General features: G+C 42.0%; 1 long non-coding RNA gene across 1 annotated transcript; it reads right to left on the reverse strand.

The window, feature by feature from the left end:
- Positions 1-1,082: 1,082 nt before the first annotated feature.
- LOC102964538 lies at positions 1,083-2,985 on the reverse strand. Its single transcript, XR_006209243.1, has 3 exons — positions 2,891-2,985; positions 2,461-2,567; positions 1,083-1,277 (listed from the first exon to the last, which is right to left on the reverse strand). It is a non-coding gene; the product is annotated as an uncharacterized LOC102964538 (long non-coding RNA).
- Positions 2,986-21,281: the final 18,296 nt, after the last annotated feature.

Raw genomic sequence — 21,281 nt, forward strand, 5'->3', positions numbered from 1 at the left:
TAGGTGTTTATTGTCTGTCTCCTAACTAGACCTTGAGTTCTTTGAGAGCAGCAGCTGTGTCTTCAATCTCTTTTCACAATATCAAGTGAAACAGTCAGCCTATAGACTCACAAGTTAAACAAGGACATCTTAAAGTGGTAAAGAATCTCAGATGTTGTCATGTTCAATACTCTACATGAAACTCCACTATATTGTTGCATGGCCAGAATGCAGCGAACCTGTCTAATTTGGGCTATGGTAGATATGATGCACTTTATGTGCTCTTTGTGTCCATTAACAGTAGACCCATGGAAGAGGCTTCCATTGAAACTAAGAAACATTCTGGATTCCCTACTTGCATAGTAAAGATCTAGTGCCAAATCTACTTGGATAATACTGCCTCCCCTTTGTTCTTTGGTTGTAAGCACAGTTCAAACATTCTAATTCCTTATCTATTAACCGTGTCCAATTGGTACCATTTAATGTTTTAGAAAGTTTTATCATTACATTTCCACAATTAGTATGTAATATTTGCATGATTTTTTTTCAAATGTTTATTTAAATTCCAGTTAACATACAATGAAATATTGGTTTTAGGAATAGAACCCAGTGATTCGTCACTTACAACACCCAGTGTTCATCACCAGTGCCCTCCTCAATACCCATCACCCATTTAGCCCACCCCCCACCCACCTCTCTCCTTCAACCCTCAGTTTGTTTTCTATCATTAATATTTGCTATTCACACCAATTCTAGGTATGAGAAATTGTAGCTGCATGAAACTTCTTGTTCTGCCACTCATCAGGTGTTTAATTTTGTCTCTACATACCTAAGGAGAAATGTATGAGTGTGTTCATTGTGTAAATCACGCATTTATTACGTTGATGGAAATGTGGTTGTTCATTTCTAGGAACTGGAGGGGTGCAGTGTATTAAATGCATTTTACGGTGTACTAGACAGCAGTTAGAACTGGGGAATTAGATGCATACAATATGGATAGATCTTAAGAGCAGTGTCAATGGGGAAAAGAAATATATAACATACAAATTTTGTGTAAATTAAAAATTCATCACACATCAATAAAAACGCATCAAAGTGGCAAATTTCATTTTTGAAAAATACATTCAAACAAAAAGATCCACCAGAATTGTTTCAGGTATAGAAGGGTGCATTACAGGAGCAGAAATAGGGGATAAAGGAAAATCAATCCGTGAACCGAGGAAGAGTCCAGCAGGTCGCTAGCAATAATATGCCGTGAAATGAGGGGCTTGAGAAACTCAAGTTTCCATTTTTAACAGCTGAAAGAAGAGGAATTTAAAAAGGTAAAAATCAGATTTTGAGGGGATTAAGTGAGGTAATTCATGAAAAGCACTTAGCAAGTGCCCTAGCACATGGTAACTATTGACGAATTTTATTAAGCTAATATTAGTAGACTAATCTGTGCTAAAAAGCACCCTCCAATGGGGGGGCGGGACCTCCATTTTGTTCATGCCAGCATCTCGAGCACCAGAGCAGTGTCTGTCACGTTTGCAGGTGCTTGACAAATATTTGTCGAGGGAATGACAGGCACTGAGATACAACGATGGGCAAAAGCCACATTGCTTCCACCCTTACGGAGCTAACAGTTTGGAAGAGAGACAAACACCAATAAAAAACATACATAAATAAATACACAGTTGCAATTGTTTCTAAATGCAAGTGCTCGTGGTTCCCTGAGAGCCCATAATGGGGGTATTTAAATTGGTCAGAGCGATCAGAAAAAGCTTCCTTGAGCAAGGGACCTTTGAGTCACGGTGAGTAAGAATTAACTAGATAAAAAGAGGAAGATCATTCCAGACAGGAAATCTAGCATGTGCAATGTCCCTGTGGCAGACGAGAGCTTGGCAAATACGAGAGCCTGAAAGACAGGGCGAGGGGGCCCGGCTGGGCAGTGAGGCTGGAGAAGGAGGTGGGGCCAGACCAGGCAAGACCTCACCAGCCATGTCAAGGAACTTGCCTTTATTTTCTGAGCCGTGGAAAGCTGATGAAAGGCTGTAAGAGCAGAGAGACGCAATCAGATATTCGTTTTTAGAAGATGGTTCAGGCATCAGCTTTTAGTGTATGTGGCACTGGGCTAGTAGTGAAAGGACAGAGAAAAGTGACTAGATCGTCAACGTTGGCTGGGATTGTTAGCATTTGCGAACCATCGACCTAAGACATGGAACACACCTATTCAATGTGGTCGATTCCTAGATGTCAAGAAAAGTCTGAATCTATCTGGAATAATGCTGGGGCTCCTGGGAGGGGCTTATGGATCATAAGATGACCAAGACTGATTAAGAGCAAAGGCCGTTCCTCTGTCTCTCCTGATACTCTCCCACTGCTTGACAACTGGAAGGATTTGGGCTTGATGAACATTTTATTCCAACTGTATACTTTCCAACTAGTTGGTGATGCTCCTGGCCTTGTTGATATGCAAATTCCTCACGTTTATCAACTCACCTTGGCCTCTGGTGCTGCCAACAGGCCCTGAGGCACCATAGCCTCTGACTGCCCATTTGCAGGACTTTCTTGACCACACTGGTCCAACCCACAGGCTACACACCCACCTGCCAAGAGGAGGGAGAGAGCACATGTTCTGCAATCTGTTTGTCACTCACCCAAGGGCCAAGCCAAAGAACACACTGAGCCCCTTGAGCTCTGTACCTCCCACAACCATCCACATCTGCCCACCCTTGCCACACCCACCTGAGGCAGGGCCACACCTGGCCTCCAGAACAAAGCCCAACTCCAAGCTCTCTCAAAAATCAGATTGGGTGCCTGAACTTATGTTCTCACTTTTCTTGCTAAGGTACTTCACCCACCCCACCCTCCCCCTGAACTACACCCAGTGCAAAAAGCCGTCACTGTGAACCAAGCCATTGGCTCTCACCTTGCAACCACTCCATAAATGTTGGATCCTTCTTTGTATGCTTCCTACAGGGGAGACCCTCACTCCTTGCCACCGGATGCCTCAGTATTCGTTCTCATAGAAGGCATCTTATGACCCCGTCAGGTTCTAAGAATCAAAACTACATGTGACATCTCCTTCTCAAAAAGGCATTCCGAAGAAGGCTGGTCGCAAATAGAAAATATCAGTAACTAGGAGAGGGGTCCCCTGAATGCTGTATGGTCCATCAGATACTTCTTTTTCTTCTCTTGGGTATCAGCTAATCTTCCTCCAGTACGGAATCCATCTCACACATTCATACATTCATACCCTGCCCCCCACCCCAGGGTGTGTCATTTTCCTCACTAACTCGGTGAACACATCAGTCATTCAGTGAATCACTTGGCAAATTTCCTAAGGACCCACTGGACACAAAGCCACCGTCGTGGACACAAAACTTCTGCAGGAAGGGCATATGCCCCAAAGCTCGAGAATTAGGAGACCCCTATTTCTGCACGGCCTCTTCAAATGCAGAGAGAAACACGTTTCAAGTCCCTGCTAACAAGGACAAGTTCCAGCCAGAGCTGACCTTCAGCTCACTCACCGGGAATCCAAGTCTCTGTTAGCCATGGGAGTCAGGGGCCAAGTTCTCTGCCAAATTACTAGTACAGTCTGGCCTGAAATGCCCTCTCTCTACGTGGGGATTCAAGTAGCTCCTGTCCCACTAACATCCACATATTGCGTCCTACATTTCTCTACCTTGTACCCCACATTTGTCAATTTAAAAATGTTTAGGGGCTCCTTGGTGACTGAGTTAATGAAGCATCTGGCTGTTGATTCCAGCTCAGGTCATGATTCCAGGGTCATGGGATCAAGCCTCACGTTGGGCTCTGTGTTGAGTGTGGAACCTTCTAAGATCCTTTCTCTCTCCCTCTGCCCCTCTTCTCAGCTTGTGCTCTCTCTCTCTCTCTAAAAAAAAATTAAAATAAAAATTAAAAATTAAAATGACTAAAGTTCACAGCAGCATTATTCACACTCAAAAGGCAGAAATAAATCAAATGTCCATCAACAGATGAATGGAACAGAATGGAATATTATTCAGCCTTAAAAAAAAAAAGAAGGGGATTCTGGGGCCACCGGGGTGGCTCAGTCGGTTAAGCGTCCGACTTGAGCTCAGGTCATGATCTCATGGTTCGCGAGTTCAAGCCCCATGGCGGTCTCTGTGCTGACAGCTCAGAGCCTGGAGCCTGCTTCAGATTCTGTGTTTCCCTCTCTCTCTGCCTCTCCCCCACTCGCACTCTGTCTCTGTCTGTCTCTCTCTCTCTCTTAAATAAATTAAAAAAAAGGGGGGGGATTCTGACACAGGCTATATGTATCTCACATACACACACACATATAGAAATAGAGAGAGACCTCTATAAAGATACTGTTATATATATCATATGTATATCTCATAATGTAGATCATATAAATATATATATATATATATATATATATATATATATATATATATCTCCAGCCTCTGCCCCTTGCTTGTCGGTAACTTTCTACTCCAACGCTGAGAAACCTAGCTCCCATCAACTTCCATCCACTCACTGAAATAAGTGTTCAATTCCAGGGGCACCTGGGTGGCTCAGTCAGTTGAGCATTCCACCCTTGATTTTGGTTTTGGCCTGTCTCAGTTTTCAGCAAGCCTTCCTCACTGAGCTTAATCATTTCTAGCTTTTGATGTACAGTGAGAGACGTGTGACTCTGCCTTTCACTTGAACACTTAGAGGCCACTGTAGGGGAATTACTTGGCCTGATTTCAATATTGTGTCTCAGAGAGAGAGAGGGAGCCGTCAGAACACGCACAACATTTATCAACTAAGTTTGCCATCTGATATGGGCTTGGCGAGGCATGCCTGGATGTAACCTTTTCAGACTGACTTCTTTCACTTAGCGATATGCATTTAAGTTTCCATGTCTTTTCATGGCTTGGTAGCCCATTGCTTTTTATGCATTGTCTGGATATAATATAGTTTGTATATTTATCTTAAAGGACGCATTGGTTGCTCCCCAGTTTTAGTGATTATGAATAAAGACGCTATAAACATTCGTGTACGGGTTTTTGTGTGGTGAGTTGTCAACTCACTTAGGTAAATTGGCAGTGAGATTGTTGGACTGCATGGTCAAAGTACGTTTAGCTCTGAAAGAAACTACCACACTGTCTCTCCAAGCAGCTATACCCAAGTTCGCATCCCCGTCAACAAGGAACGAGAGTTCCTCATTCTCGCTAGGATGTGGGCCTGCCAGTTTTCCAGACTTGGAGCTATTCTAACGGGTGTGTAGTTGGATCTCATTGTTGTTTTAATCTGCAGTACCTTTAACAACAGGTGATGTTGAGAAGCTTTTCGCATGCTTTCTTTGGCCACCTGTATGCCTTGCTTGGTGTGGTGCCTGGGTGTCCATTCAGATCCTTTTTTCCTTTCGTAATTGAGAATTTTTAAATTTTTATTTATTTTTTTATTTGAGAGAAAGAGAGAGAGTGGTAGCGGGGGAAAGAGACAGAGGAAGAGAGAGAGAGAGAGAGAGAGAGAGAGAGAATGAGAATTCCAAGCAGGCTCCATGCTCATCAGCTCATCATGGGCCCGACATGGGGCTCAATCTCAAGACCCTGGGACCATGACCCGAGCTGAAATCAAGAGTCGGCTGCTCAACCGACTGAGCCACCCAGGCACTCCCATAATTGAGATTTTATTGGTTGTTCTGAGGGTCAATGCACAGACATTATGAAGAATTTGTACACAATTTCTAATGCAGGTGCCAAACATATAAGGAGCCTGTAGTTTTTGTTTTTCAACGTTTATTTTATTTTTGAGACAGAGAGAGACAGAACATGAACGGGGGAGGGTCAGAGAGAGAGGGAGACACAGAATCCAAAACAGGCTCCAAGCTCTGAGCTGTCAGCACAGAGCCCGACACGGGGCTCGAACTCACGGACCGAGAGATCATGACCTGAGCTGAAGTCGAACGCTTAACCGACTGAGCCACCCAGGCGCCCCGCCTGTAGTTTTTTTCTAAACCGAGGTTCTAGTGACATTCCAGCTTAAAATTTTCAGACAAGTTTTTCCTAAGAAGACGCTAGCTAACAATATCTTCAGGGGTTGATCAACGGTTACACTGTAAGCATCGGTAAATCACATGTCACTATTATGGATCCTACACACTCAAAATATCAATGTCTCAGGGCACAGTAACAGAGTTGTTAGGCAAACTGGACTACCATGACCAGAGGTCTTAAAGAATGTACACATCAGGGCACCCAGTGGCTCAGTCGGCGAAGCATCTGACGTCAGCTCAGGTCATGACCTCAAAGTTCTTGAGTTCGAGCCCCGCGTGGAGCTTTCTGCTGTCAGCCCAGAGCCCGCTTTGGATCCCTCCCCCACCTCTGCACCTCCCCCACTCTTGCACATGCTCTCTCTCTCTCTCTGTCTCTCAAAAATAAACATTAAAAAAGAAAAAAAAAGAATGCACATAGTTTGAGACTCAAGAGCAAACTAAGATCAGGCAGCAGTTGCTTGGAAGAAACAATTCTCCTGAGAACAACGTGGAAATAGAAGGGTCGTTTCAAATGTTCGGGACTGATGTGCGATTCATAAGGGGGATCGAGCTACAGGTCACAGGCCGGCTTATCACTTGGCTGGCTTTGGGAAAGGCAGCCCTCCACCCCCCATTTAATTACCGCGATAAGGGGCCGGGGTCAAATGTATCAGACATGGAGGCATAAGGGTAGGGGACTCCCTGACTCTCATAGGGGGCACAGTACACAGGCCAATTCAGGTTTTTCTTGGGCAAAGTTGATCACAGAGTTTCCTGCAATGGCGAACTCTCCTCCTTGTCGTCCCTGCTAGCAAATATCCACCTGTCCCACGACACAGGAACATTGGTATTAGAGGCTCCCCTAAAGAAGAAGGCCACGTGAAACCGAAGGAACTTCTGGTTTGGGGACCTGTCCCCTGCCATAAAGGCTACAGCCCATCCCAGAATTCAATACCCCAACTGAGCAAAGGCATTTGATGCTGTTGCCCTCCCGCTCTTGGTCAGGGTGGAGCATAGACACTGTGACTTGTAAAAGAACTTGTCGACAAGATCAAGAGTGAAAGAGGAGGAGGGGTCTACCGTGGGCCCATTCACTCTGTGCCTGGGATTTCTGCTATTCTGCTCTATAAATATGCTTTGTGCCCAATGATAAACTCAACTGACACTTGTATAGACTTTATTTTCACAGGCATTCCACCTTCTGACATCACATGGGGTAGATATCATTACGCCCATTGTGTAGAGGAGGGAACTGATGAGGAGAAAAAATTAGGTAATTCGTGCCAGGTGGCACAGCTGGTGGGTAAAACTAAAATTTAAACCACTGCTCTCTGGAAGGTCCCAGGGGAAAGTGATGCTATCATGGTCTCCTAAAGATATTTCTAACAAATGGTGTTTTGCGTGTGGGTTTGGATGTGTGTGTGTGTGTGTGTGTGTCTCAGAAATGGCCTCTGACAAGGGTACAACGTGGGATGTAATCTGTATGTGGATGTGAGTCTCGAGGGTGCCCCAGGATTCAATCGTGTCTTCTTTAAGTAGCTCACGTCTCCCAAAAGGAGGTGTGGCATTTTCGCGAAAGCAAATGCCATTTTCCGTGAATCATAGCTAGTTTTGTGCCTCTGAGAAGCCTTCAGAAATGCTCACCAGCTTTCTGCAGTCTCTTGAACAAGACACCGTTCACAGGATAATGAATATGTCCCCTTTACCTTCTCTGCCTGTGGTCACCACGAATGTCCCTTCATGGGGTCTAAAGCAAGGTATTTACCAGAGGGAAGGAAAAAAAGTTATGTTAGCCAAGTCTGTTCCTCGTGTGTTTCCCGCTCTTCTTTGTGTGTATTTTAAAACTCGCTTCAGTCTTGGGCCAAAATATTTCATTGCTGTCGTGGCCCACATCTTTCTCATTTCCACTTGAGGGCTGCGCCTCATGGTAAAAATCACAAGGGCAATTGTAATTACAGTGCAGACACATCTGCATTTCAAATGAACTCAATCCATTTTGGTTCTCATGATATTGGGGGATGAATAAGTCATGCTCTTTAAGTTGTGAATGGCTGCAATACCGAGTCTCAGGAGAGAGAGAGAAACTGCAGGCTCCAAAATGCTCTGAGCTATTCTGGGCAGCTAAGCTGTTGCTTTGAGGGCTCGTTATCAGCCTGGATATTATTCCCTTTGGAAAATTTTGAAATGGTCCCGAAAGGTTCATCACTGCCCTGGAGGAGTTGTATCAGGTTATCTCAACCTTCACACAAGAGCCACCCACTCTTCCCTCACTTAGAAAAGCATATCCTTCGCTCGTGACAAGACAACCTGCCAGAAATGCCACCAGCAGTGATTTATTATAAGTTGGTAATTTACTGCTTTGGTTTTCATCCAAGGGACCTGTCATGGAGGAGAGACGGAGCATGAGTTGTTTCCTGCGGGCCGTGGTAGGATTGTTTGTGTTGAGTCCCTGGGCCACCCAAGAGTTTCTGTCAAAACCAAAAGCCAAACTTCAGCTTCTGGCAGTAAAGCAGTTTGGGCACCCTGTCCAACCCTTCGGAATGAAGTGACCATATTCAATTGTGCCTTTTAAATGCATCATTGGATGGAACCAAAGCAAGGAATCCACAGAGACTCAGAGCAAAGCAAAAGCACAAACCTTAGGAGGTAAGCAAGTGGAAAGCTAGTTTTCACTTAGAAGGTTTCTCTTGAAACATAGAAAACTTGAGGTTCTGCTTGGATACGTACACAGATGTGAGAGGCCAGATTGAAATCTTAGAGACCATCCCAGGTAAAGAATCTGATACAGAATAGATGCATAAGACCGGGAACCCAGAGGGCTATAATTTCTTGTGTTAGGGTGAACCACAAATAAACCTTAACTGCAGACGGTTAAAGCCAGGAAATTACCTGTCTAGACTTAACTGCTGGGGAAAAGAACAAACATTCCCCTGAGAATACATAGCTCTAAAGGAGATATTGTCCAAGGGTTGGGACTAAATTCAGATGATCTCTGTAGCCTCTAAAAACCACTTGTAGATAATTTTATTGAAAGTAGTCCCAGATAGGGGCCCCTGGGTGGCTCAGTTAGATAAGCATCTGACTCTCAATTTTGGCTCAGATCATGATCTCATGGTTTGTGGGTTTGAGCCCCGCCTTGGGCTCTGCACTGATAGGTCAGAGCCTGGAGCCTGCTTAGAATTCTCTCCCTCCCTCTCTCTCTGCCCCTCCTCTGCTCACACATACTCTCTCTCTCTCTCTCTCAAAGTAAACAAGTAAACATTTTTTTAAAAATTAAAAAAGGGGCGCCTGGGTGGCGCAGTCGGTTAAGCGTCCGACTTCAGCCAGGTCACGATCTCGCGGTCCGTGAGTTCGAGCCCCGCGTCAGGCTCTGGGCTGATGGCTCGGAGCCTGGAGCCTGTTTCCGATTCTGTGTCTCCCTCTCTCTCTGCCCCTCCCCCGTTCATGCTCTGTCTCTCTCTGTCCCAAAAATAAATAAAAAATGTTGAAAAAAAAAAATTAAAAAAAAAAAATTAAAAAAAAATAAAGTAGTCCCATGTTTGCAGCAAATCCACGCTACTACAAAAAGCAAATGTGGGTCCTCTTTGAAAGAACTCAGCACTATCCCAGGACTCAAAGGCTTTTCGGGAATAATGGTCCAAGGAAATAAGGTGTCCGTGGCACAAGTCACAAAACCCACAAGGAAAGAAAGCACTATGTGCGAGAGCCAGCACGATCCACAGACACACACACAAAAAAAAAGTCCTGAAAGGGATCTTGAAAATATGAGCTAGGAACAACAGATCACACAAAATGAGTATGAAGATACTTTTTTAAAAGAACAATTGAAATGAAAAAACAAGCAGTGCAATGAAAACCCCATGGACAGATTAGCCAGCAGATTAGAGATGGCTAAAGAGAAATTCAGTGAACTTGAAGACAGGTCAGAAACATGTTCTACAAGGCAACTTGGTGCCACAAAGGGAAACAAAACATGAAAAAGGAGTCCGGAAACAGAGAGCCTACAATGATAGGTGTGACAAATGTCTTAACAGACTCTCAGCATGAGGAGGACAGATCATATATATTTTTTAAATTATAGATGAAAATGTATCCAGGATAGTGGACAGACACCAATTTTCAGATTCAAGGAACGAGGTGAATTCCAAAGTGACAGCAGCTGGAAGACCTATCATCTAAGGAAAAATGGCAAGCCAAGAAATTGACGAATATGTCGGTAAATCTAATGTACATTTATAATACAAGAAACATTAATAATATTAGACTTACAGGTCAAAAGCAATGTAGAATTAAACTTCTAGACAATATAAAATTCACATCGAAAGAGTATTGGTCATTTTTAAAGTTCTTGAAGGTCCTTGTATTTTTCAAGAGGAGGTTAAAGATGCTTTTTACTTTTAGTCTTTATAGGCGACATATGCGTACCTGAATATCTAAGCTTTCATAAGGCTAGAAGCTACTCTTTAAAAAGTAGAAATGGTAAACTCCACACCCAAAAAACAAATAATCCAGTGAGGAAATGGGCAGAAAACATGAATAGACACTTGCCTAAAGAAGACATCCAGATGGCCAACAGGCACATGAAAAGATGCTCAATGTCGCTCCTCATCAGGGAAATACAAATCAAAACCACACTCAGATATCACCTCACACCAGTCATAGTGGCTAAAATGAACAAATCAGGAGACTATAGATGCTGGAGAGGATGTGGAGAAAGGGAACCCTCTTGCACTGTTGGTGGGAATGCCAACTGGTGCAGCCGCTCTGGAAAACAGTGTGGAGGTTCCTCAAAACATTAAAAATAGAACTACCCTATGACCCAGCAATAGCGCTGCTAGAAATTTACCGAAGGGATACAGGAGTGCTGGTGCATAGGGGCACTTGTACCCCAATGTTTATAGCAGCACTCTCAACAATAGCCAAATGATGGAAAGAGCCTAAATGTCCATCAACTGATGAATGGATAAAGAAATTGTGGTTTATATACACAATGGAATACTACTTGGCAATGAGAAAGAATGAAATCTGGCCTTTTGTAGCAATGTGGATGGAACGGGAGAGTGTTATGCTAAGTGAAATAAGTCATACAGAGAAAGACAGATACCATATGTTTTCACTCTTATGTGGATCCTGAGAAACTTAACAGAAGACCATGGGGGAGGAGAAGGAAAAAAAAAAAAGTTACAAAGAGGGAAGGAGGCAAACCATAAGAGACTCTTAAAAACTGAGAATAAACTGAGGGTTGATGGGGGGTGGGAGGGAGGGGACGGTGGGTGATGGGCATTGAGGAGGGCACCTATTGGGATGAGCACTGGGTGTTGTATGGACACCAATTCGACAATAAATTTAATATTAAAAAAATAAAAATAAATAAAAAGTAGAAATGGTAAAGGCTATCTATTACAGTGCTGTGCATAATAGCAAAAGACTGAAAACAGCCTATATGTTCATCAGTTGGTGACTGGTTGAGTACACTATGATATAGCCATGCAGTGGAGTTCTGTGAAAAGAATGAAAATGTAATTTCCAAACAAAGTAGACAGAAAAAAATGAAATGAGTGGGTAGAAGACTTGCAATCATTCCAAAAGTAGGCAGGAAAAGGAGGGAAATAGAAATAGAAAAAGTAGACAAATGTAACCATATAATATTATAGTAATGAATAGAAACCTAGCCTATCAGTAACTATAATAAATGTAAAATGACTAAGCTCTACAGTTAGAAGGAAAGGGTGGAAGACTGAATTAAAATAATGCCGTGCATAGGCTGATTACAAGAGGCATACCTATAAGGTATTACCTTAAGTGATTAAAAGTCAATGAATAGGAAAATATGTACTAGTTGAATATTAACCCCCCAAAAGCTGACATAAAGAATTTAAAGATGAAACCAATTTGACAATAAACTTCATATTAAAAAAGAGAATTTAGGGGCGCCTGGGTGGCTCAGTCGGTTAAGCGTCCGACTTCAGCTCAGGTCATGATCTCGCGGTCCGTGACTTCGAGCCCCACGTCAGGCTCTGTGCTGACCGCTCAGAGCCTGGAGCCTGTTTCGGATTCTGTGTCTCCCTCTCTCTCTCTCTGACCCTCTCCCATTCATGCTCTGTCTCTCTCTGTCTCAAAAATAAATAAACATTAAAAAAATTAAAAAAAAAGAATTTAAAGAAAGTAAGTTTCATTGGGGATTCACTAGAGGTAAAGATAACGAGGAAAGGTTCAATGCATAAGAATGAATGCATAAGAAATTGATATTTAATTTCAAAATACGTATATCAAAAACTGACTATTGAAAAAGTGACTATTTCCTATTGAAAAAGAAATATAAAAATTCATCTTAATAGTGGGAGATTTTGATTTTAATATATCTCTCTGTAGATAATTGTAGTGGACAAACCATAACTGATAAATCGAACAAACCAAATAGGAATAAATATATAGACAATATATAACATTACACCTTGAAATTAAAGAAAACACATCCTTCTCAGGCACATATGGAATGCACATGAAAATTGACCATCTGCTTTCTGCATCAAATTTAGAAGGATTGGCATTACATACATATAAGGACCACAATACAATTATACTGGAGCACATAAACATTAGAAACTGCAAAAACCTAGAGAAAATCATACACTTAGACATTAAAAATAGTCTTTTAAACTGCTTGTTGGTCCAAAGAGATTTATAATGGAAAGGGGAAAATAGTTGGACATAAAAAATAATAAAAATATTAGATATCAAACCTACAGGAGAGCCAAAACAGTACTCTATTAGGTTAGGTATTAACATTAGGAAAAAAAGCAAGCCTCTCCAATAACGAGGTAAGCACCCAATTTTGCTTTAAGAACACAGCAGAATTAATGACAAGGAAGTAGAAGCATGGAATGATGAAAGTAGATGGTAATGATAAAAGGAACAAAGAAAAAGAAGGATCAACAGAACCAAAAGTTAGCTCTTCAGAAAGGTTAAATGAATAGAAAACCTTTGTTGAAGCTTATGAAGAAAAAGAGAGGACAAAGTCCCCAGTGAATTCTACTGGAAAAGCAATCAAGAATACATACCTTCTGAGACCAAATGGATAAGAAGATGTGATATATGCCGACACATTTAAAAATGAATTTTAAATTCATTTAAAAATGAATGGATTGGACATTTTAAAACTGAGTACATTTTAAAAATGAATGGACTGGACAAATTCGTTTCAAATGCAGTTATCAAGAAAAGAGGAATAGTCTTAAACTGATTAAGGAAATTGAGTCAGTAGTTTCAAAACATACCCTTGAAGAAATATTGAGTCCCATTGGCTTTACCACCAGTTTTACCAAACCTCCAGGAAGAAATAAGTACTATTAACTGCCAAATAATATTTAAAAAAGGAAAAACAAAATCCCCAATTCACTTTATGAGGTTGGCATACTAAAAACCTGATAAGAATGATATGAGAAAGTACAATTGTAGATCAATCTCACTCATGAGCATAAAGGCAAAAAGCCTCAACAGAACAAATGAAATCCTGCAATACATAAAAAGATTCATGTGGGGCGCCTGGGTGGCTCAGTCGGTTAAGCGTCCGACTTCGGCTCAGGTCATGATCTCACGGTCCGTGGGTTCGAGCCCCGCGTCGGGCTCTGTGCTGACAGCTCAGAGCCTGGAGCCCGTTTCAGATTCTGCGTCTCCCTCTCTCTCTGCCCCTCCCCTGTTCATGCTCTGTCTCTCTCTGTCTCAAAAATAAATAAACGTTAAAAAAAAAAATTAAAAAAAAAGATTAATGTATCATGACCAAGAAAGTCTAGTCCTGGGATTGAAAGGCAAATTAAGCCCACAATGAGATGTCACTTTACACCTGTCAGAATGGCTTAAATAAATAAATAAATAAAACCCAAGAAATAACAAGCATTGGCAAGGGTTAGGATTAAAAAGGAGTCCTTGTGCACTGTTGGTGGGAATGCAAATTGGTACAGCCACTGTGGAAAACAGCATGGAGCTTCCTCAAAAAATTAAAAATAGAATTACCATATAATACAGTAATTCCACGACTGGGTGTTTACCCAAAGAAAATGAAAACACTAATTGGAAAAGATATATGCACCTTTTTGTTTAGTGCCGCATTATTTACAATAGTGAAGATATACAAGCAACCCAAATGTCCATTGGTGGATGAATGGATAAAGACGACGTGGTGTATATACAGTATGGACTATTACTTGGCCGTGAAAAAGAATGAGGTTTTGCCATTTGCAATGACATGGATGGATCTAGAGGGTAAAATGCTAAATGAATTAAGTCAGACAGAGAAAGACAAATACCCTGTGATTTTGCTCATGCGTGTAGTTTAAGAAACAAAACAAACAAACAAAAAGGAGGTAAATGAAAAAACCAGACTCTTAAAATGCAGAGAACAACCTGGGGGTTGCCAGACGGGAGGTGGGGGTGTGTGTGAAATTGATAAAGGGGATTAAGAGCACACTTACCGAGCTAAGCATTGAGTAGCACATAACATTGTTGAATCATTACATTATACACCTGAAACGAATATAACATCACTTGTTCATTATACTTGAATTTCTAAAAAGGCTAATTTAACATTAGGAGAGTGATTTACAAAATTCATCACAATAATAAAGGATTAAAAACCATATGATCATCTCGATACATGCAGAGAGAACATTTGATAAAATTTCACTTCTAATCATGATAAAATCTCTTAGCCAATATAGTAAGGAGTGAACTTCCACAACCTCATAAAGGGCATAAAAAATGTATAAAAAGCATTATACTTAGTGGGGTCGCCTCAGAAGCTTCTTGAAGAGATTCCTAAGGGCCAAAGGCTAGGATAGTTTGAACATGAATAAAAATAATAATAGCTATGGATGTAAACACATCACATATATGTAAGTCCAGGAGTTATTCACGATGAAAACAAACAAATGAACATGTTAAAAATCTCTGAATTGGTTGCCTTTAAGGATAGCAGGACACTAACCCCTTAGTTCGAAGAGTGGTAAAGAAAAAAGGGCCAAGAGTTTACATGATCTTTTTTGCATGAATTGTTCCTCAAAGCAACCAAATAGTTGATGGGCAAACCTTTCCCTTTATCACTGCTTATAAATGAGGGAATAATAAAATTAGAATATCATGTATTTGGAGCCTGTAATGATCATTGGTATTTGTTAACATTGCATAAAGCCAAATAAGTAGATATTACGTGTCTTGCAAATTAGCAAAATCCAAAATGTGGCAAATCCTAAAGCCCAAATGACAAATAAAACTGTAAGAAAAAGTGTGGAGGAGAAAAAACGAGGACGGAGCAGCCGCGGGCCCCGATTTCATCAGTGTCCCAGATTTCTTCTCTTATCAGTTCCACTCTCCTGAGAGTGAGCTCCGCATAGTCGTGGTCAAAAGATGGCTGCCAAACCTCCAGATATCGTGCCCACATCCAGGAAGGAAGATCTGGAAAGCCTTTCTCTGATTAATGAAGGGCAGCCCTTTCTGGGGACTTCCAACCAGGCCACCAGCACAGTTAGGTCTCCTGGAACCCCCAGCTACAAGGGAGTAAGGAGAGACAACTGGTTCTCACTAGGCTCGTGGCCTCAAAGAAAACTGGGGTTAGGTCAGTTAGGGAGAGGGGGAGAGTAGATCCCGAGCAGCAGGCAGCCACTTGTCTCTGGCAGAGATAGATCTGTGTTGTCCTAGAGACACTGCTTCATCTGACAAGACAGAGAGATGACTGGGGCCCAGATCACAGCTCACGACTTGGAACAGAGGGACTCTCCCCACTTGTGAGGAAATCTGAAGCGTGCTTTTGTTAGTGCCCTAATCTAAACAAGGCAGCTGACCAGCCAGTGTGCGGTGTCATAACGAACGCAGTCACAAACTGGGCTCCTCTCTTCCCCCGATCCTGACTTCTTTGCACAGATGCTATAAGCCGGAAATTGTCTTCAAACTCTACGAGTTTTATTTGCTGCTTTCTAGACCTTGATATTCATCATAGCTTATGTTTGAGGGCAGTTTTCGTTTTTTAGTTATGTCCTATAAAAGAAGAATTGGTTCTTTTTTCTTTAGATTTCACTATTTCCCCTCTATTTCAATAGAATACTGAGAATGATATAAAATCATATTATTAATGCCATCAAGTCTTGGAGCCTATAGGTATCACTAGTCAAATATCTATGCCAGAGAATTAAGCCAAAGCCAGGAAAGTTACTTCTTCCTGTCTTCCTATCCAGAGAAGGAGAGGGGATTTTTAAAAATTAACACCCTTATTTTTTTTTTAATTTTAATTTTATATTTTATTTTTTAGGGCATGTTACAGCTTGCATTGTGTCCCCCAAAAAGATATGTGGAAGTCCCCCATACCTATGAATGGGACCTCAGTTGGAAATAGAGTGTAGGTAGATAATCAAACTAAGATAAGGGCATTGGGGTGGGCCCAATTCAATGCGACTGGTGCCCCTATAAAATGGGGACCTTTGGACCCAAACATCACATGCACAGAGCAAAGATGATAGGAAACAGGGATGTGGTGATGGAGGCAGAGATTGTACTGAAGCAGCTGTAAGCCAAGAACTCCAAGAACTGCCAGCTTCCCAGAAGGACTTCCCAGAAACTAAGAAGAGGCCAGGAAGGGGACCCCTGGGTGGCTCAGTCGGTTAAGCAACCAACTCTTGGTTTCAGCTCAGGTCATGATCTCAGGGTTTGCGAGTTTGACCCCTGCATCAGGCTCCGCACTGACAGTGTAGACCCTCCTTGGGATTCTCTCTCTTTCTCTCTCTCAAAATAAATAAATAAACTTTAAAAAAGAAGGATTCTGCCCAGAGTCTTACAAGGGGCATAGCCAGCCCTCCCAGTACCTTCATTTTGGACTTCTAGCCTCCAGAATTGCGACACAATCTATTTCTGTTGTTGTAAGTCCCCCAGTTTGTGGTCCTTGGTTACAACTGCCCCAGTAAACTAATGTATAGGACAATTTTAGGTTTACAGAAAAGTGGATCCGAAAGTGGAAGGAAGGTTCCCATATATTCCCTCATAACGCGCCCTCCCCCAACACAGTTCCCCTATTATTAACGTCTTGTGTTAGTGAGGGACCTTTGTTACAAGTGATGAGCCAATATCGATACATTACTCTGAACTGAAATCCACGGATTTTATTAGGGTTCACTCCCTGTATAGGACCTGCTATGGTTTTTGTTTGGACATAAGTTTTTGACTTAACTGGATAAATACCAAGGAACACAACTGCTGGATCATATGGTAAGGGTATGTTTAGTTTTGTGAGAAACCGCCAGGCCGTCCTCCAAAGTGGCTGCACCATTTTGAATTCCTGCTCGCACTGAATGAGAAATTATGTTGCTCGTATCTTTGCCAGAATTTGGTGGTGTAGGTGCGAAGCAGCATCTAATTTGTAGTTTTAATTTGCAATTCCCTAATGACCGGAGAGGGAGAGCAGCTTTTCATATGTATATTTGCCATCACTTTAAAGCTCAGATCTTTCCAGGTTCAGATCTTCTGCTTATTTTTAAGTTGGGTTGTTTGTTTTCTCAGGGTTGAGTTTGTGTATGTTGGATACCCTTCCTTTTTAGATATGCGTTTTGCAAATATTTTCCCCTACTCTGTGGCTTGTCTTTCATTTGTTAAACAGCGTCTTTCACAGAGCAGAAGTTTTTAATTTTAATGAAGTACAACTTGTCAGGTTTTTTTTTTTTCTTTCACTAAGCTTTGTGATCCGAAAAGCCATGGCCAAGCCCAAGGTCAACTAGATTTTTTTCGGCCATCTTTTGTGAGGTTTTACAGGTTTGCATTTTACACTTAGGTCTAAGATCCGTTTTGGGTTCATTTTTGTGAAGAGTGTAAAATTTGCGTCTCAATTCATTTATTTGCATAGACATGTCCAGCTGTTCCGGCATTATTCGTTGAAAGGATGATCCTTTCCCTATTGGATTGTCTTTGTTCCTTTGTCAAAGAGTAGTTGACTATCTGTGGGTCCATTTCTAGGCTTTGTATTCTGACACACGAGTCAATTTTTCTCTTCTGTTACCAGTACCACACTGTCTCAATTGTTGTAGCTTACATTAAACCTTGAAGTCCTATAATGTGAGTTGTCAAACTTTATTCAATATTGTGTTGGCTTTTCTGGGTCTTTGCCTTTCCATGTAAATGTTAAACTTTATTTTTTAAATAATGTTTATTTATTTTTTAAGTTTACTTATTTATTTTAAGAGAGAGAGAGAGCACAAGCAGGGGAGGGACAGAGAGAGGGGGGAGAATTTGAAGTAGGATCCATGCTGTCAGTGCAGAACTGGACATGGGGCTCGAACTCATGAACTGTGAGATCGTGACATGAGCAGAAATCAAGAGTCAGACGCTTAACCGACTGAGCCACCCAGGCGCCCCTAAATGTTCAACTTTAGAGTCAGCTTGTCAATATCCACAAAATAACTCACTGGGATTTCGACTGGGATTGTACTGAATTTATCGATTAATTTGGGAAGAACTGACATCTTGACACTATTGAGTCTTCCTATCCATGAACATGGAGTCTGTCTCCATTTATTTAGTTCTGCTTTGATTTCTTTCATCAAAGCTTTGTAGTTTTCCTCATACGAATCCTGTACATACTTTGTTCTATTTATGCCTAGGTTGCATGTGTGTGTGTGCGTGTGTGTGCGTGTGTGTGTGTGTGTGTGTGTGTGTATGCTAAGGAGAGAGGATTTTTAAAAGGTATTTTAAAAAGAAAATAAAATTAGAAAGCTTGGCAATTATAGAGAAGTAAAGTAAAAGAAGAACAATTAAGCTGCAATTCAAGGCATAATTCCAAATGCAAAATACCTAAGGAACAGAATATAGTTTGCTAAAAGGCATAAAGAAAACCCTGAAGACTTCTTTAGTGAAACAAACATGCAAAACACAAGCGGAGAGCCCGAGAACACAGTTCAGGGATGAAGCTGGCTTTCTACAGAGCGGAGAAAATTCCCCCCAGCCAGCAAGGCTCTTCTTACCACCCCCCTGCCCTGCACTGCGTCCTGAAGTTGGTCCCTGCAAGGCAAGGAGAAGAGAGAAAGGTATAGGCAGCGCCCCACAAACCCCCAAATCTCTGTTCCACTGGTCAGAAAACCAAGTCAAGCCTCTGAGATATCACCTCTGCTGAGAAAACACTGGCTCTCAGACAGACTATAGGGAAATGCCCATCCCCATCCAAAATTACACATCTCCTCTCACACATGAGGATAACTAGGACAAAAGAGAGATCATTTGTCAAATGTTTATCAAGTACAACTGCTGTAAAATTTCCTCCTGAAGAGGAAGGAGTCTTTGTTGAGAAGAAGCTTCGTGGCAGAGGTTCTGGGTTCTGAAACCCTGAGAGCCGGGGTTTCAGAAAGCAATAAAACAAGTGAGCCAATTGAACCACTCTCTGGAGAAATGAGCAGGAATTTGGGACTGTGGGGAAAATGCTGACAACACGGGGAGAAGAGAAATACGGCAGGGAAAAAAAACCTGAGGCTGAGAGCAGTGTGGTTTGTGTCAGAAGAACAAGCCTCCAGGGGCACCTGGGGGGTTCAGTGGGTTAAGCGTTTGACTTTAGCTCAGGTCATGATCTCGGGGTTCGTGGGTTCGAGCCCCATGTCAGTCAAGGCTAGGGGCTGCTAGCTCAGAGCCTGGACCCTGCTGCAGATTCTGTGTCTCCCTCTCTCTCTGCCCCTCCCCTGCTTCTGCTGTCTCTCAAAAATGGATAAACAAACATTAAAAAAGAAAGAAAGAAAGAGAGAAAGACTCGACTTCTGTGTGGAATATCCAATTTCATGGTATTTCAAAAATAAATAAACATTAAAAAATTTTTTAAGATAAAAAAAAGTCTCCTCTTTAAAAATAACGACAACTGACACAGTGTTTCTCATGTTTCAGTCCTTACATCCAAGCAATTTATAAGCATTATCTTCTTTAGCCTTAGAACCCTATGAAGTTAGGGCTCTTACGTTGTCTTTATTTGCAAATAGGAAACCTAAGACTTAGAGACAGTAATAACTTGTCCAAGGGCACTCAGCAAGTGACCAAAGCCAGTATTTGAGCCCAGACTGCCTGACTCCAGAGCCCAAAGGTCACCTACGATGGGTTAAAGCTGCTTCTTTGGTCCGCGGACAAGAATGACTCACCGCTAAGAGGTCTTATGATTCACTGAAATTCTTCTTGTCAAGGTCACCAAACCACCTTCTGGCTGCAAAACCCAAGGAGCCAACTTCTGGGTCACAAAAGAAACAGAATCCAGTTTTTGCGTTTTGGTTGTTTTTTTTAATGACACCAGCTAATGTGAATCTTGTCCAAGCCACGTGCTTCTTTCTCCCTCCTTTGAACTTTACTTTTCTCTACAGCACTTATCACCATTTGACATTTTATATTTAACTTATTTGTCCGTTGTGTCTTCTCCAGCTAGCTGTCCCAACAGCAGATATTTTTGTTCCATTTTGTTAGTATTTGGTCAGTATCTGTGGAATGAGCCCTAATATTTAACCAAGAGTATGACATTTTGGAGATGTGTTGGTAGTTCTTGAAAAAATTAAACAAGCATCTACTCTATGTCCTGGAAATTCTACTCCTAGACATTTACCTAAAAGAAATGCAAATATATGTCCTCGTCCTCCCCCCACCATAGAGTCCTATAAAAGTCCCATATAAGACCGTGCATGATAAGTCACACAGACTTATGCAGAGTCTGAAAAACAAAACAAACAAACACAAAGAGACTTACAAATTTTTTTTTAATGTTTATTTTTTCTTGAGAGAGACAGAGACAGAGTGCAAGCAGGGGAGGGGCAGGGAGAGAGGGAGACACAGAATCCAAAGCAGGCTCCAGGCTCTGAGCTGTCAGCACAGAGCCCAATGCAGGGCTCGAACTCACAAACCATGAGATCATGACCTGAGCCAAGGTCAGGTGCTCAACCGACTGAGCCACCCGGGCGCCCCTATAGGCTCTTAAGTACAGAGAGCAAATTGGTGGTTGCCAGAGGGGAGGTGGAGGAGGGGACAGATGAATACCCTATGGTATATCCCTTAAATGAACTAGCACTCAGCAATGAAAAGGAATCGATTAGTGATATAAAAAGCAGTATACATGGATCTCAAACACTTCCGTGTGTGAAAGATGCCGGACATAAAAAGACACCGACAGATCATGCGATGTATTATTTCATTCTATATGACCTTAAAGAAAGGCAAAGCTAATCTGTGGTAGTAAATATTAGAGCTGCGGTGACCTGGGGTGCACTGGCATTGCCTGGCAGGGACCGGGGCGGCGGGGGTGGGGGTAGCTTTCTGGAGTCAC

The sequence above is a fragment of the Panthera tigris genome, chromosome D2 (assembly GCF_018350195.1).
Source record: "Panthera tigris isolate Pti1 chromosome D2, P.tigris_Pti1_mat1.1, whole genome shotgun sequence".
NCBI classification, from domain to species: domain Eukaryota; kingdom Metazoa; phylum Chordata; class Mammalia; order Carnivora; family Felidae; genus Panthera; species Panthera tigris.